Here is a 12004-nt window from a genome sequence, read left to right on the forward strand (position 1 = left end):
TGTGTCATTAAGATGTATCTTTTTGCATATGGTTCAGAAAACCAGTTGTCAGCTCAGCATTTTTTGACTGAAATAATGCAGTCTGCTCTCTTTGTATATTGGGACAAAAAGCAAAGCTAAATAGCCTGGGAGTCCAATCTAATCCAGCATTTCCAATATGTCTTAACCCAGATATGATACCCTCATTCCAGCACCATGCACCCAAAGTCAGACTGTCATCACTTATAACTGCATTTGAGTTCCTGCCTTTTGATGCTTTGTTCCAGACCTTGGAAAATAGTTTCCTTCTTTGGGTGCTTTTTCCTTACACTGCTGCAGTGAATTTGCATTTGGGCATCAGACGGCAGTCGGAGGCTGGATTGGTTTGTGGGTGGTGCTGGAAACCTGCTGTTCTTGCAGAGGATAAAAAAGTGCTGCTGATGTTGTGCCATTAGTTAGATTCTTTTTGCTTAGGAAAGGAAATATTTTCAGCACTGCAGGTAACAAGTTTAAAAAAACCCCAGAAACAGAAATTACTTTTAGAAGTTTAAAGTGAGGAATATATTTTAAAATGTTTCTGTTACAGCATCCACAGCTCTTGTCAGTGCAGGGTCATATGGGGGGATAGAGTGTAAGAAAATAGTGTAGAAGGTAGTCTCACACCTGAGGAGTTGCAGCTGTACTAATCACCAAACATTAGGAACTGGCCTGCCCTTAATAGGCCACAGCTGTGTCCAGTAAGAAGACAAGTGCTACGAAAGAGTGGGTTAGCTGGTTGTGAAGAGAGTTGGAGTTTGTTGGCTGTGCTGTGAAGAAGGAGTCAGTGCTGTGGGAAGCTGCCTGTGAGAAATCACCAAGAAGGTATGGGAGCTTTGCAATATGATGACAACGGGGTCATAGCATCTCAGCAAAATCTCAGACAGGCCAATGTCTTGTCAGGTCTCCCTTCCTCTCCTTGCATCCCTGCTGGGGATGGTAATGTGAATTGTTGGTGGTTGAATAGGGGCTGAACCTGGTAGCTGTCCCAGGTTTTACACATAAGACCACCCTTTTCTTGCCTTGTTTGCCCTAATGTTTCTTAGTGTCATTTGTGTTCAGAAATTATTGGAGGTGCACACAGCAAATGCAGGTGAAGAGTTTCAGATGAAACTTGTAAGTGTAATTTGGGTAGGTACAGTGTTAGTATGGCTCCCATTGATACTTGTCTGCATTGCTTTCAGACCGTATCTGGCTCCTTGCAGTTAAAAGGCACTTCCCTGCCTCATGCCTGGGGATGATTACTGTTGGGGATGAAAGGCAGACACCTCCTGGGTGGAGCAGAGCACAGCCAAACCAAACCAGGGCTTAGGGCAACAAACGTTCTGTCAGGTCTTGGTCCCCCTCATTTATGATGAAAGCTTTTCAAAGACACGCGCAGTAGTGACGTGTGTTGGTCCTGTGGTGTTCCAGGGAAGTACTATAGCATGTTGCCTGGTAAAGACAGCAGCAGTTGGGATTTCAGCTGGAAAGAGGAGTGAGGTGGAAGGATAGGGTAGCAGGGTCGAGCAAAGTGGGCCAGAATCGGGACAGGGTTTGAGCCCCTTCTCTCCTACCACAGGCATAGCAAGGAACACTAAGGCCTATTGAGGCGTATTAAGGAATGACCCCTGTGCTAAGTGCACATCAAAGTGCCAGTGCATAGCAGTTCCAGGGCCTTTGGCAGGCTCAGCAGGAAGCCTCTCTTCCCTTTCTGCACCAGGGGAGAGACTAGAGGGAAAGCTGATACAGTGCTGTGTCAGGGATCAAGCCAGAAACCATTCACAGACCTTTGGGGAGGTTGCCTTAGCAGCAACAGGAAGAAAATGATCCCCTTAGCTTGCCTGCACACTCATTTTTCTCGGTCACATTTACAATCTTACAAGGTTATGAGACCTGACATAGCAAAGATGTGGTGCTGTTAGCTATGTAGCCATGCCTTTACAAGATAAAATTAAGATTTGAAAGAAGACATGATGTCTGTAGACAAAAATGCTCATTGGTTTTTCAAGCCTCTAATTAGGTACCCAGAAACTGCTTTTGTAGGTGCAGGCTTGGTGACAGTACCTGCAAAAAGATAGATGGTGGAATTTTGTATTTGGGAAGGTCTTTCTGCAGGTGTGAGGGGATTTCTGCTTATAGTGGAAGACAGGCAATGACTGATTTTATGCTTGGTCCTTGGTTTTCTATTAAAAAAGAAAAAGGAAAAGAGAACATTAGCACTTCTCATCTGTTCTGTGTCCATCCCAGCAATGCAGACTGGAATTGAACTGGTTTTCCTCTGGGCTGACCCAATTTACATAAGAAATCACTTACTGCAATGCTAATGAGCAACTAGTGCAAGACTCAACAATGCTGTCTGTTAGCAAAACTGTCACAGGAGCAGTGGGTACAGGGGTTGAACAGTGATGGTGGGGTGCTTGGTCATCGTCAGCCCTATCTCACCTGGGTCCTAGGAACATCAGCTGGGTTTTGTCATGGATTTAGTGGGAACTAAAGGAAAACAGCATGTTCAGAGGATCCCATCTTTTTGCTGGAGTCTGAAAAGTTCTGCTTAAAGACATGACTAAAGCATTTCATAATTCTTTTTGTTGAGATGATCTTGGCTTGTGCCAAAAGGATCTTTCATTCAGAAGGAATCCATAGGTAACTGAGACCTTGTTGGTGCCTCGAGAATATTGTTTGAGCACATGGCTTGAGTTTGCATCCTTCTCTCTGCTGAAACCTCATTTCTGGTTTTATCTGGTTCTGTGTGCACTTAAACAGTGTTCACTGTTAAGCTGTTTCATCTTCAGGATGTGTTTCAGTCCCTGTTCTGGTGCAGAGCATGTGACATAAAGCTGTTATACATTGAATCCTGAGTGGGAGTAGAGTGAGTGTTGCCGCTGAAATAACTCTGCTTTTCTGTCTCACGCCAGTGTTGCACAAGAGTCTCCAAACGAATCCCACTCAGACATCCCAAGTGATTGCACTATGGTTCAACACTATGATTCAACATCCATGGCCTTGCTGGTGCTGGGGAGATGCTCCACAGAATGGTAAACTCACAGCAGAACAAGGCAGCCTTCTTGGGAGGAGCCAATTAATAACAACATGATCTTCATCAAGTGTTCCCACCTTTAATGAAGGTGGAAAGCCTCTTGTCCCCTCGATCCCCACATTTCATCACAGCCATCCCCTGGGCTCGGTGTGCAAGCCAGTCTGGAGGGAGCTCTTTGGAAAGGAGCCAGCTGGTCCGCCAGGAGATTGGATCCATTGCATCAGCATGGGAGCAGGAATGCTCCCAGGGCTGGCAGCACCTGGCCTAACTGGTTTTCCAAAGCTCCTCCCATAAGAGCTCCTGCAAGGACATCTACTTACCTCACCAAAACCTGGATGATCTGACCATTGTGGAAGTAGAGCAGCTGTTACCTGGCAAAAGCAGAGAAGGTGAACCTTTCCCTGGGCTCCCAAGCTGAGGACAGCGTGAAGTGATAAGTGAAACAGCACAAAAGGGCTGTCAAGCCATACTGCCTTAACTGTAGACTGTCACAGACTAGTATCTATCAAAACAAGGATGAGCCAGGCTCTTGTTTAGTAGAAGATTAGATCAATTGGTCTGTGGTGATTAACAGCTGATGCTGCAGATAATTTTATGGAAAGCACTCCAGCCTTTCAGAAGGGCTGTCTCAGACCGACTGCTTTGTGTGGGGTTATCAGTGCTTGTGACTTTACTGTGAACCTTTCTATCAGCCATGGTGCTTCAGTGAGGAAACGGTTGTAGCTTTTGGTCTTTTATATGAACAGTGTTTTGGTGTGAAGCTTTGTGGGAGCTTGAAGTTTTGTGTTTTTTACTTGTCCTTGTGCATGTCAGGTCTGAGTGTGTACAGTTGCCTGGTATTGTGAGGCGCTCCCTTCAGGGGCCAGTCCCTGAGATGCTTTTTTACACAAAGGACTGGCTTATTTACACAAAGGACATGGAGGCATGGCCTGGGAACCTGAAGTTTCATGTACCTCTTTGGAGCAAGGGCATTGATGGCCCCTAGGACCAGTAGGGATGGAGGTGATAGAGTTCAGTGTATGACCTAAATATTATTATAAAGACTTCAGAAAATAGCAAGACTTAACTTTATTTCCTCTCCTAATTTTGAGTCAGTGTCATGATTTGGGGGATCTGTCTGCCAGCTGTAGTGTGGCTTAAGCTGGGAACCAGGGATCATGAGTGAGAAGTCAGCAACAGCAGCAAAGTTTCCGTCTCTCATCTAGGCAGCACAGGAGCAGGATATGGGCTGACATTCCAGCCCAGCTGATATCTTGTGCTTTGAAGGAAGTAGGACAGGCAGCAGACAAACCCTCAGGCCTGTTTATGAAATATTCCTGTACAGTAGCTCCCAAAGTGAGGTGCAGGGAGACTCACAGTTACCAGGGGAGAGGGGAGCAGGAAGCAGGGCTTGAGGGGAGGCTCTTAACTAAAGCCACGACCTATGCAAAAAGAAGCCTGACAATTCCTTGTTCACCCCCCTACCTTGCTAATGACTGCTGGAAATGCTCACTCCAATGCAAAGCATCTGAGATGACTTTGTAGCACTGTAGAGAGCAGTGATTAAACAGATGGTATCACCCACGAGCATGGCTGAGTGTGGCTTGTACATGTCTTGGGGAGAAACAGGATATGCCACACAAGAGAGTGCTTTGCATTGGCTTGCTGTGCCCACACACCTTCTGCATGACCTGGTGTGGCGTGTCTGCCGGGCTCACATGGCTCACTGCAGCACAGAGGCATGGCTACTGCCACTGGGGGCACCAAGCACGGGGATACTGGGCATGAAAGATGCACTGGAGGTGGTTTTCTCTCTGCTGGGAAGGTTTCAGCCTGCTTAGATTGTAGCCTCCTGGTACCTCTTGCTCTTCCTTGCTGTGTCTCTCTGTGGACACTGTGTGTGTGTATAGCTATTCCCCCCAATACATGTGCCCTGTGTTTCCTAAGGAACCCTGACCTTCTGCTTTCTCTTCCCTAAGAAGCTGAGATTGTTGATACTTGACACTTCTAATGATTCTTTTTCTCAGCACCCATGGTCAGATCTATGAAGTGTGCTATACTCTCCCAGAGAATCAGAGCAGCTGAGTGGGGAATTCATCCTTGGCACAAAGACCTGACGCTTGCAGGATATCTCATGAGCCTCAGGTCTGTTTGCACGTTTCTAACTGCTGTGATTAATTTGTGGCCATTGAGAGTCCTGTTAGTGTAACAGCACTGCTCTCATGTCCTGGCTCAACTGCAATGGGGTGATGATGCCTCTCCAGGACCTCTTTACTGTCTCCTTCAGGATAGTGCTCTCTAAGCTATTCCTGGCTTTTTATCCAAAGCTGTGTGCTTTTGGCTGTTGTGGTGAGGGATGTTTGGCTGGAGGTCCCAGCAAGGTGTAGGCAGTGTCTTGCAGTGTCTGAGACTTCTCCCTGTGCAGCCTTTCTTGAAGAGGTTGAGCAACCAAGACCTGCAACAGGAGTGCTTTGTGACCTCCTTTCAAAGCTGTAGGAAATCAGCAGCAGGGCAATGACCATTGCCTCGTGCTTCTGTCAGTCTGCATGGCTCCATGGTGCTCATGGAATTTATAACTTCCAGTGCATAAACCAGTACTAATCTCTCCCCTTTAAGCAGTATTAGGCTGATCAACTATTGAGGCTTAAAGGTTTTTCCAACAGAATCAGAAAATACTAGGAGTACAAGAGTTTGTCTGGAGATTTGACCCTGCTCTGCATAGCCTCCCAGAAAGGTTTCTATCTTCTTTTGGCCAGGTGAGAGCCATATTCTCCATTAGTGACATGCCTTCCATGCAGAACTGTTCCTTCTCCACCTCCCAGCAGATGAGGTGTGAGCTGCAGTGTACAAAGGAGGCACTGAGCCAGGCTTGGGAAGCCGACCTCCCTGTTCGTATTGTCTTCCTGATGCAATCCTTCCTCCCAGTGCTGCTGCAACCAGAGTATGGCTGCCTGCTGGCCTGAGCTGTATTCATTACAAAGGCCCAGCTGCCTGAGTTAAGCCCCCAGAAGAGAGAGCCCAGGTGAAGGTCTCAGTCAGCTCTCCTGCAGCCCTGTGGGATTTTTGGTGAGTCACTGGAAAATGGGAGGTAAAGGGAATTTGCTCTGAGAAATGCTATGCAGTCATCTATTCCTAGCCTGCCACTGTGGGTTTGTTTCTCTCTGTGCTACCAGGACAATGTGTTGAGGCTCTGCAACTGGTTCGCACCCATCCACTATTTCAGGATCTAGGTGTATCTACTTAGTAGCAAAAATTTATATAGGTTAATTCCCACACTCCCAATGAATGAATCATTAAGGGAACAAAGAAAGGTGCCTCCTTTAAAGTATCACTGCCACCTGTATTATGAACATACGCCCAGGTTTGCCTGTATGTGTTTAACCCCTTATCAGAGCAAGTAAGTGACAGTCAGCTCTGGCACTGGCTGCACTCCTGTCATAGATGGCCAGGATGAAACCTGTTCTTGCACTTGGAAGTGATGTGTAAAATGCAAAAGAAAGCTGAAAAAAAATCCTCAAACGCCCATGTAGGGAGGTTTGAGTATGAAACTACACCTGCCCAGAGATATGTCCCACCTCCTGAATGCTTTCCAGACATACTGAGGAGGAGGGGGGATACCCTGCATCTGCTTAGCATCTGCTGAAACTGAGCTGGAAATTTGTCCCTCCCACTAGGAAAGCCTGAAAGCCTCCTTGATAGTAACTGATGAGCACTTGCAGGGGAGTCCATGCCAAAGGATGCAGTAGCTTCCCAGTAGAGCAAATTGTTTCCTCCTGGATGCAAGTAAGAACAGCATCCCTTTCAGCTGAGAGCTGCATTTTGGCTCGAGCTGCAATGGGGAGGAAGGGGACTGCTCTATCTCCTGTCTGTTTTTTCCCACTTGGTTGGGTTGTCAGTGTACAGTCTGAAAGAGGCGTGCCCCGAGGATTCGAAAGGAGATAAGCCACTGAACTCTATTAGCACATGAAAGAAAAAACGGTGGGAGCTTCCAAACGATGGCAAAGATTCAAAACTTGCTCACAGAAGCACATAGTTGTGGATGATTACTGCAGCACACTCCTCCAGCTGAAGGCGTGGCAGTGTAGCATGAAATGAGAACGGAGCACAAAGTGATTAATGCTACTGCCATTCTTAGTAAGGAATCCTATTTTTAGTACGGATTGGCTTGGAATATGCACGGCTTTAAAATCAAAGAGCCACTGAAAGGAGAACTCCAGAAAAAGGCACCAGCTGCAGGGACCAAAGTACGGATGACCCTGAGACACACAATGGCAGATGCTGAATGGTGTAGGCCCTTTGGTCCAGTGCTCTGTACTGGTGCTGTGCCATTCCCCTTCCTTTCAGGCACTATTAGGGGTGGGATCCTGGGCTTCTCTTTTGGCCTCAGTACTGTGCTTCTAAGGGACTCCAGCACTCAAATGAGAGCCACATAAATAAAACAGGTACTGTCTCTCACAGTGACTCAGAAACTGATAGCTTGGCTGATGGTTTGTATGTATGTTGCAGACATGGCTGTGATTTCTGAAGAACTAGTGCCCTGACTCACCTGTAGGACATCTAGAAATCCTGGGCAAATATCCAGACACCTGAAATTCTGCGTGGACACCATTTTGCAGCAGAAGAGGAGGAACAAACTGTGGAAACCCTGGGAATCAGTGGCACCTACTGTGCGCTAGCTGCTCTGACTGTTTCGCTTTGCTTCAGTTAATCTAGAAGTGACTTTTCCTCTTCTGCTTTTCATAGTCCTTTAGCATAAATAACAACAAAAAAAATCTCTTTCCACTGTCATCTTGAAGCATGTCTGAGATCCAAGGCACCTCTCAGAATGGCCTTTGCTGCAAGAGCCTCTGTTTGGATGTTGAAGGTAGGGGGATCTCAGAGGTTGTTGGGTATCACTCTGGAAAGTCTGTGGTGGAGAGGGATGGGCTTGGGGTCTTCTTGTTTGGTTTTCCCTTTGTTGTACAATATTAGCAGTACCATTTGGGTTTTCTCTTCTTTTCCAGTTTTGGGACATGGCACAAAATTAGAAATGGCAGCCACAAGACCTGTAGGGAGCAGAGCCGGTGTGCTGTGCTGCTCAGGGCTAGCAGCAAGGACCCCAAGTGACCTCCCTGCTGTCAGCACACGTGGCTGAGGGAGACAGCGAAGTTCACGTGAGAAGGTTCAGGTATGTGAAACAATGGGTGTGATCTGAAGGCTTCTGTGTTTGTTTTAGAGCATAATGTTTGCGTTGTTTGTCTTTTATGATTAGCACATAATCTCACATGGGGAGACTGCAGGGGAAATTCTGCCCTAGGATCAGCAGTGAGGGTTATTGGTAAAGTACCCGGTTTAGTAAAGTAACCGTGGCTGCTGGTCTGACTGTGATTACAGGTGAGAGGCTTTTTGGGGACCATGCTGCTTTCCTTTCATCTGATCACAATGGCTGTCTAGCACATCTGGGAAGTTAGTCCAGGGAAAAAGAAATGTTGCAGTAAGGTCTAATTTCAGTCTTTTCAATACTAAATCTTGTAATTATTTTTTAAATGATCAGGTTTTAAATGTTATTTTTCATTTCCTGTAAATGGAAAAAAAAATCAGTCACAGAGTTATTTGTTCTGAACAAAAGATAACATTTTGTTTGACCTGGAGTTTTGTGTTTGGAAGTGTTTTCACTTGGCTGAGGTCACAAGAGAATAACTACTGTGAGATGAGAGTTCTCCAGGATGCCCGGTGGGGACAGGGAATCCACGTATTTGTATGCAGGTTCCTGCCTGCTTGTCCTCTCCTCTGCAAATTAATGAAGATATCTTTGTTTTCAGTGAGGTGACCTAGGTGCCTGGCTTTGTCCTTGCTGCTTACCCACCCAAACACACCTCAAAGTACAATGCAAGGGACTATAAATAGTTTGGGATCCTTTAAGGCAAAATACAGGTGCAGCGTAACCACTTCGTTTGGTCCAAGTTTCATGGATGACAGCAGGAGTCCTACTGAAATCTACACTTGGTTTTCCAAAGCCAGGAACACACCCTGAAGTCGCTAATTGTGGTGTTTCCCCATTGATCTCCACAGGGCAGAGTTGGGCCATGCTGAAGACTTCTGAAAATGTGCTTTGCAGTTGTGGATCTGGTGCCATCACCTCCTGTGAACTCACTGATGTCTCACCACTGTAAGAGACAGCACGATCTGGCAGCTCTGCTCACCTCCAGTGTAAGTAAGTGCTTAACAGATACCCATTGGAAACAAGTGTTCAGCATGGCTGCAGAAGGGGCCCCATGCTCTTACTAACAAATATTAGCAACATTTCATGAAGTCCTTGTTCTCTGTGGGGGATGCAGGGGAATACAGGTAGTTAACTGCACTCACATTTGGACACTTTGCAGCCTACTGCATCCTCATGTTTGTTTTTTCCTTGTTTCCCCTGTGGTGTGTCTGTGTGCAAATCCCTAGGGTTTTATGATGTACTCCAGGAATGTGGAGAGTGAGAGGACCAAGCCCAGCTAGGAGGACCGGAGAAGTTTGTAATGAGCTCTTGGTTTCAGCAGGAGACAGTGAGGACCTGCCATGAGTTTGGGTGTGGAGGAAATATAACAAGACTCTGAGCCAGGACTGGGTGCCACTGAAAAGTAGGGAAAGCAGAAGTAGAGTTGGTATGGTCTTGGTGAAGCCACCTGATGAGTCCATCTGAGGTGGAGCAAAAACAAGCATTGTAAGGCCAGCCCACAGAAAAGGAGTAAGGTAGTGGAGAGGTGGAGACGGCAGAGATGGGCAGAGTTAGGAATGATGCCTCTGACTGCCAGTGCAAGGCTGCTCTCGTGCAGCCCAGAAGCTGGGCTTTTGTGCTGGCTTGAACTTAGGAAGTGGAAGGAGAAGGTGTTTTGTGCACAAGCAAGCTCCATCTGTATGTGCCAAAGCATTCAGTTTATGCTGTACTAACCTGGATATGTCAATGTTGCTGAGGTGCTGCCTGACCTTCCTCTGCTCTAAGGGTTAAACTATGCAGCCAGGCTTTTTTTGACAGTACTGCAAACAGACAGCTGTGAGTGGTCTAAATGTCTTGCAAGAAGGACATCAAAGGCTCTGTGTCAGCCCAGCTTCAGGTGGAAATAAGGCCTTGGTCCTGGTTAAGCAAAGCCATTTGATTGGGCTCAAACTAACCCCAAACAAATATTCTGGGAACATTAACATATTGTGAGGCAGTGAAGCAGTTGTTTGACTTCCTTTTCTTCTCTCCCTCCCTTGTCTATTTGCAAAAGAAGATCTTACTCAGAAGAAAGGAATGAGGAAAGTGTAAGCCAGGATCTCCTAATATTAATGACAGGGCCCATGCTTTTCCATTGGAGAGGTTGTGTGGGTCTTGGAAGAATGAGTTAGTAATTGGGGCTGGGGCTTGGCAAAGAATGAGCTGTGAAACCCTCAGCCCCTTTGCATGTGAATGGGAAGAACCCAAAACTTTTCCTAAGTTATTGAAATGTGTTGTGAAGTGAGAGGCCATTCGGAGTGTGGGTGATGGAGCAGGCAGGCTGTGGAATCCTGTTTAAATGCAAGTCTGTGTACAGGAATTTGGCTCCCTGGGACCTACCTGAGCTGTGCAGGTAGGTACACTTTGCTGAAGTTACTTGCAAGTAATGTGTGGGTTTTGTTGCTGTTTTACTTTCCCAATCCCAGTAGATTCTGTGTTGGCCAAGGACTCTGCAGTTGTCCAGGCTTTAGGCTATTTTCTCTTTCTGAATCTGAAATGTCTGCAAGGGATTTGCATGCAGTAGCACCTCTGTATCTCAGGATGCCTGCATGCACTCTCCCTCACCTATCTGCACACATGGCTTGTCTCTGTCACAAGCTGAACCCGGGGATGGAAAGGCCCTGTGTGTCCTGTAACAGCATGGACACTTTCCTGCCCTGTCATGCTTCTGCTCCTCTGCCAAGATGCTGGCCTTGCTTACAGAGCATGAGCAGGGAGGTGTGTGGGGACTGGTCAGCCTCACCCCTCCAGAACAGCCCCCAGGAGCCTGGCAGAGCTGTTGCTAGCTCCAGTGAACAAAATCAGGAACAGGTCCCTGGGTTTCTTTATCCTGTCCTTACTGAGATATTTCAGGCATGCATGATATAATGACAGTGTGCTGCAGCCCAAAGGTGTGGTGGAAAATCTGGTTAAGCATGCTGGCTGAGCTGCTCTGTGGATCCTCAGCTGGGACATGCTGTAAGGCACAGCTCAGCACTGTTAGCACAGGAAAGACAAGAGCTGCTCCTCTCTCACTTCAGCCTGAAGAAACCGCATTTTTCCATTTTGATTTTTCCATCAGCTCTTGCATCACTACATAAGTGCTTGCCTGTGTGTTTGTATTTCTAGCTGTTAGGTGCTATTTCATATTTTTACTAAGATCCTCTCTTGAAGGCCCATTTATACAGATCCATGTGTCTCCTTCAGATGCAGCTTTTGGAGTCAAGTCATTCTCTTTCAGCTGCGCTGCCTTTCTAGGCACAGACTGCTGTGTCTCACTCACCCCAACCTGACACACTTCAGTGCAAGTCAATATTAAGCCAGGTTTTCCCACAGCAGTACACTGCTTTATGTGGCTTCCTATCCTCTCTGACCCAAGGCACCTGACCACAGCAGTCATAGGGTCCCCAAAATCACATGTTCCCATGCTGTAGCTTGCAGAGGGATTGGCAGGGCTCAGTCAGAAATGTTGCCCTCCAAGGTGTATTAGGGATGATGGAGTTCAGAGAGGGGAATGAGCACTTGCCATGTTATTCAGTTAAAGCAAAGTCCAGCAGAAAATCCAGTGGCTTAGTTTGCTCTGTTGGGTAAAAGTTCAGAAAGGGAAAACACCTGTTTTCTTTTTCCAAACTCATCAGTTTGTGATTTTTGTGGAAGAATGACTTGTGAATCTGCAGAACTGCATTTGCAATGACAGCTGCTGAAACTTAAGGATTTTACATTTATAACCACTAAGAATTTCTGAACAGAGGAGAATAAGCAAAACAGAGAGAAGCTGAACGTTACAGCCT

The sequence above is a fragment of the Melospiza melodia genome, chromosome 5 (genome assembly GCF_035770615.1).
Source record: "Melospiza melodia melodia isolate bMelMel2 chromosome 5, bMelMel2.pri, whole genome shotgun sequence".
NCBI classification, from domain to species: Eukaryota; Metazoa; Chordata; class Aves; order Passeriformes; family Passerellidae; genus Melospiza; species Melospiza melodia.